The 5,754-nt window shown below is 52.0% G+C and overlaps 1 protein-coding gene across 1 annotated transcript in view; it reads right to left on the reverse strand.

The window, feature by feature from the left end:
- Positions 1 to 5,754, reverse strand: part of LOC113216447 (gastrula zinc finger protein XlCGF57.1-like) — a 185,033-nt gene that overhangs the window by 120,499 nt on the left and 58,780 nt on the right. Inside the window, exon 3 of the mRNA XM_052267559.1 lies at positions 4,811 to 4,909. The gene's annotated coding sequence lies outside the window, so the exon portion shown is untranslated. The remainder of the gene's footprint in view (positions 1 to 4,810; positions 4,910 to 5,754) is intronic.

Consider the following 5,754-nt stretch of genomic DNA (forward strand, 5'->3'; position numbering starts at 1 on the left):
GTCGTCCATACCCAACTCTCTCTCCGTCCCCCTTGCGAACGCTCCCAAGGTGAAGCGCTGCCGAGAGCGCTGCTGTTCCTCGCCCGCTTAAGGGACCCCCCCAAAAAAACACAACAAAAGAAGCGAGCGGCTCTAACTAATTGGCACGACTCAAATCCGTTCCCTTGCTGCCGCCGTTCCTGCTTCGCTCTTCCCTTTCTCTTTTTTTTCCGTTGGCGCCCTTCTTCTTGTTTTGAATACGCGCGCGCCCCGGAACGCCTCTGTTACTGACGGACACCGGCTGTCCCGGCGGCCCTCCACGACAAAAGGTATTCGTTTCTTGCCCAGATTGCGCCACATAGCGCTCGCGACAGCTAAATGAGGCCGGTTGCTGGCTGTAATCTCCGGGAAGATGATGCCATGTAGCCGAAAACAAAAAAAATAGTTGAAAAAAGAAAGTCCGTGCGGGATTCTCTCGAGTTAACCAAAGCACATACACACACTCACACACACACACACACGCACGCGCGCCAGTCACATTTACGCTACGCTGCTGTTCTCACTCTCGCGCGTCAGCAAGTGAGATGGTTGCTGACGCCGGCCAGAGTTTGCGCGGGTGCGAGGGAGAGCATCCGGAGAACCGCTCGTCCCCCTCCGGCCTGCACAACCTGCGCATGAGCCTCTCTCTCTCTCTCTCTCTCTCTCTATCTCTCTCTCTCTCTCTCTCTCTCCCTCCCTCCCTCCCTCTCTACGTCCACCAGCAACGCTTACCTCATTACGGCGCCATCCCCAGCGGAGACGCGGTCATCACCGCATGGAGAACGCGCTTTGTTCCCCGTCGAGTCCCTGCCCCGGCAGACCCTCCGCGCCAGAAAACGCGGGATGACAGCGAAAATATAAGTCAGTGTCTCGAAACTTGTTTCATAAATATTTGTTTTAAACAGCCCGGTAAAAGACAAGTGGTACGCCGGAAGAAAAGTTTTGAAGTCCCGACCTGAAAAGGGTTTAGTTCAAAGATGAGAGTTTTGGTCATTAACATTTTCGACTCGACCGACCGCCCTGACCAACAGCGCACACCACCTCTAGCCGTCCGCTGGTGAGAGGAAGAGAGGAAAGGGTGCACTTCACCCGACTTCACCTCTTACCTGCTGAGACGGTCAGTGGCGGGCAGGGTGCACTAACTAGTCTCGGTGGTCGGTCAAAACCACAAACTTGAGCAAAATTAAAACATTACGTTGATGACAGAAAAAAAACGTTAGTGATCCGAAAACTTTACCAGGTGTTAAACCGATTGAAAGATTCGAAAGATCGAGCGAACGCTTGCCGTTGTCAAGCATCAGCAAGGACGGGGATGTAGTCGGAAATTTCCAAAAATTGCCGGAAATTTTCCAAAAAAAAATCAAAAAAAAAAGGGGGAAACGGGAAACTTCCGGGGTTGGGAAATTTCCTTTTTTCTGGAAATTTTCCATCAACTTCCCAGGACGTCCGACCCTAAACTAGAAACACTCGGGGGACAGTAACGCCGACGCCGCGGCAGTGTACGCGCCGCCGCCGCAGTGCTGCACCCGGCGGAGCCCGCCGTGCACTCCTTCTCCCCGCCCACACAATTTCACGGCGGCCGCGCGCCCGGGGGGTAGGCAGCCCATCGTACGGCACTGTCGTGCACGGCGGCCCGCCCGGTGGAAAAAGAGGAGGGGGGGGGTGGGGGGCAAAAGGCAAAAAACGCTCGACGTCCGTGAGCTCGAAACAGGGAAGGGATTTCGTATTCAGAAGAGAGCGCGCGTCGCTCTCCACCCACTCTTTCGTACCTCCCTTCCCTTCCCAGTTCTTATCTCCCTCTCCCTCTCTCTCAGGGAGGGGTCACCCGCTCGGCCCTCGGTTCTTTGTCAACGAACACGCGTACCGTGTGGAGGATAGGGAGGGTGAGGTGGTGTGGGGCTGACGGGGCACCTGATGGAGTGAATCGGACAGAAGGGAGAGGTGAAAAAAAACACGTTAGCAATTCTTGTTAACTGCGAAACGGACCCATGGTTAAGAAAGTTTTGTCACCCTTGTGGTATGGAATGTACTTTATGTGTCTTTTTGCGTGATATTTTTGTGAATTAGCCTATTAATAAGTACTTTTATAATTGAACACAATTTTTGGCGTGGGCGCTGGGCAGCGCGCGCGGGCGGGGAGCCGACTATTTAGAGAGCAAGGTGTCTATTGTTGCTCTGGTACCCGGGCGTGGGTGTTGAGCTGCTCAACAGGTGGTGTTGAACCATGTCGCTCCTTCCCCTGTCTGGCAGAAACGGGTCCGTTTAAAAACGTGCACACAAACACGGTAGCGCGAAACATTCCTTATATCCTTCAAAGCCTGCTGCTGCAGGAGACGACCATATGAACAGAGGGCACCAAGCACGAACAGTCGAAATTCAAACATTACGTGTGCTCTTGGTTAACGATACTGGACACGGTGGGGATATGTGACAAAGTATGGCATAGAAAATAACGCAAGTGCTTCATGCTTCATTGTATACCGCTCTGGAAAACTTGGTGTGAGGCAGTCTCACACCAAATGGTGCGAGGCACACCTACCTCACACCAAATAGAGTGAGACCGTCTGTGCCTCACACACTGTTAAAATAGTAGGAAAATGTACAGAAAAATTTTCCTTCACGCAAGTCGTAAAATTACAATATGTAATCGTAAAAATACATGCGGTACTTATCGACTTAAAATACATCGACGAGTATAAAATGTGCTCGCCTAAATTTACAACGTATATTATAATTCGAGTTTAGAATTTTCTTGTAAATCACAGTGCACCAAATAATGTGTGACCCTCTGAGCCTCAGACCATTTGGTGTAAAGTACACAACATTTGCTGTGAGGCACAATGGGTCTCACACAATTTGTTGTGGGTAACCTGAGTTTCCAGAGCGCAATCAGGCACGCGTCTGAAACCGGTATCAAAAGAACAAGAACCATGGTCGCCACCAGCATTGAATTTAAGGTTTGTAGAGTGTCAATTTTTTTTTTGAAAAGGCACGACATAAGGACAGGTCTCACCCAGTCTCACCATCATGCTGGCTGAAATATTTATGAAGCTGAACGAGATATGACGCGGGTCAATGCACCTAAAGAACGTGCGTGGTTTGTCTACACCGCGACCCCAGAAACAAGTGAGGGGGGGGGTCCCCCTGACCCAGCCCAATCACGGATCAGACCCGCCGTTCTTATTTGCCGGGGGTAAGAACACCACGCCGCGGGGGTTGCGCCGCGCTCGCCGCGCTCGCCGCGCTCGTGCTGCTGGCGGCGCCAATCCGATAGCGGCGCGCGGCCCGTAAAGAGCGCTACCGAGCGCCGCGGCCCGGCCCTAACGTAGCGCTCTTTATCGACAGGCGCAGCCGCAGCGCCGCAGCAGCGCCTGCGGAACATCCCAAAGAGGGCGGGGATTAAGCCCGACGCAAAGCGAGAGCAAGGCAGCCAGCGCAAGAGCAAATACGGGCAGAGTTTGTTGTCGGCCAAACGCGGAGCCGACAACAAGCAACAACAACCGCGAAGCCATAAAAAACGAAAATGTGCAACATTCAGCAGCAGGCGCGAAAATGAGGTGAGGAAGTGTGTGTGTGTGTGTGTGTGTGAGAGAGAGAGAGAGAGACGGAGAGAGACAGAGCGTGGGGCGTGGGAGAGAGGCAGGGGAGGAGGTGATTGTGCCTTGCAGTGACGTCCCGTAGACCGCCGCCACCGCAGCACCAGCCCCCTGCCCCCTTTCCCCCAGCCCGTGTGTACGATCGTACTCGAGCATGAGGGCTCTAGCCCCGATATTCATGGACGTTATTTGTGAGCAGCCATGTGTCCGCCGCACGCCGGCGCACTAGGTCGACAACCCCGGCCCCCCTGGCCCCGCCGCTGCTCCACGTCGAGGCCGCGGAGGCGGTGCGGTGCGGGGGCAGGGAGAGGTTCCGTGGTTCCGTGCCTGGCGGAAATCATCCGTACCGCCCGCAGCCCGCAAGACTGGGGGGACGACGACAAGGGAAATGAAACGGAAAATTGATTGACAGTCTTCCTCCCACACGACTGTTCGACTGACTCTCCCCCCCTCGTCCCGTGCTGCGCCGGACGGCCGCCCGCGGCACAGTCGGCACCCACGAGTCGCTCGCTGGCCCTCTCGTGGGGCAGGTCAAAGAGTCCCCACTGCCCACGGCGGAGCGGCAACGGTAAGTACGAGCTGTGTCACGAAAAGACTGGCGCGACCACAGAGTGTTTTTGTTGATGAGTCAGTGTGTCACTGGCACAAAGTTTTTTGGTGATACAATATTATCATGATTGTTTTCTGTATTCAAACAGGGGAGTTCTTTCAAGTGTAGTGAAATTTTAACAGTAATTTGCCCAACGATATCAATAGTATATGACTCATTAGGTTCATGTCATTAGATGGAATCTTGCGCAGCATGATGTGCAAAAGCAAACTAGTAGCTATTTTCTAATTCACCTTTTCCGTGAAAATGACTTGATGGATTAAAATATGTTTTGTTGACAAACAACAGGTGGATTTGAGAGCGAACAACACCGCAGTTGCGTGATAATGAGATAAAATTTAACAGTGATAAAAGAGTGGACAGATGTTAACAGTGTTAGAAGAGTGGGTGTTGGTGCGATGAGGGTGGAGACGATATGGAAATAACGACTCAATCCTGTTTCAACAAGTTCGCGAAATTTCAATGAACTAACATGTTTGGTACGCGCAGCACATCACACCCATATACGTATACGTAACCTTCGAGGAGATCTCCACGATTTTGCTAGCATCATGGCTCGAAGGCTCAGCCTGTTTGGTCTACTAACCTTGGCGCTGGCTTCGCCCACGACGACGGAGGCGACCATGTTGGACGCAGGCGCCTGCGGCGAAAACATCACTGTGAGGTAAGTCACGGGGCGGCGGTGCTGTCGAAAGAGAAAAACGTGGCATCAATACACTTTTCATCGCGTGGGCACCACAGGTTTTCGTTCCATTTGTGAGATTTGTCCCAATGCTCCGTCATCATTTCACACCCACCTTCTTCGCCATATTTGTTTCGCCCGAGGGGGCAAGAACTCCGGGAATCATGTGTACACCTGACGGGGAATCATCAGGATAAAAATTGATAGAAATCTACAGAAATTGCCCTAACTAAGCTGGAAACTAGTGGAACTGGTACAAATTAGTCGAAATAAGCATTTTCTACTAATAGAAAGCCTGAGGAATAAATATAAGCGGGCGGGAATCACTGCGAATCAAGTATTTCGGGAATCATGTGTACACATCAATAGGGAGTTATTGCCCCCTCGGTTTCGCCCCAGGCGATGCGATACACTCAAGCGATATCAGGTCTTTTAGAGGAATTCCTCTTTAAAGTAAAAAGGTTAAAACAAAATATGCATATAAGCTTCAAAGAAAAGGTCAATAAAAAAATCTCGAATTACGAAAATATAACACGGAGCGATAGCCAGAAAAATGTCAAACCAAGTGAAAAAGAAGTTTTCGAGAAGCGACCGGGCCGCACGCTTGGCGCACGCGTGTTCCCTCAATTGTTTTAATTCTTGCCGCCGCCGAGGTCAGACATTGGCGCAATTAGCGTGGCCCCGCCCGCGCTCCTTCAAGTGGGCGGCGAGCGCCGCTCGGCCGCTTACAAGTCGAGCATATACAACAAACTGCATTCATTTTCGTACAAATCTCTAGTCGGCGTGCGTGTTTTCCGCTTTCGTCCCCGGCGGAGAAAAAAAACAGCGGCGGCGGCGGGATTTATTTC

Source organism: Frankliniella occidentalis, unplaced genomic scaffold (genome assembly GCF_000697945.3).
Source record: "Frankliniella occidentalis isolate FOCC.00 unplaced genomic scaffold, Focc_3.1 Scaffold54, whole genome shotgun sequence".
In the NCBI taxonomy this organism is placed as follows: Eukaryota; Metazoa; Arthropoda; class Insecta; order Thysanoptera; family Thripidae; genus Frankliniella; species Frankliniella occidentalis.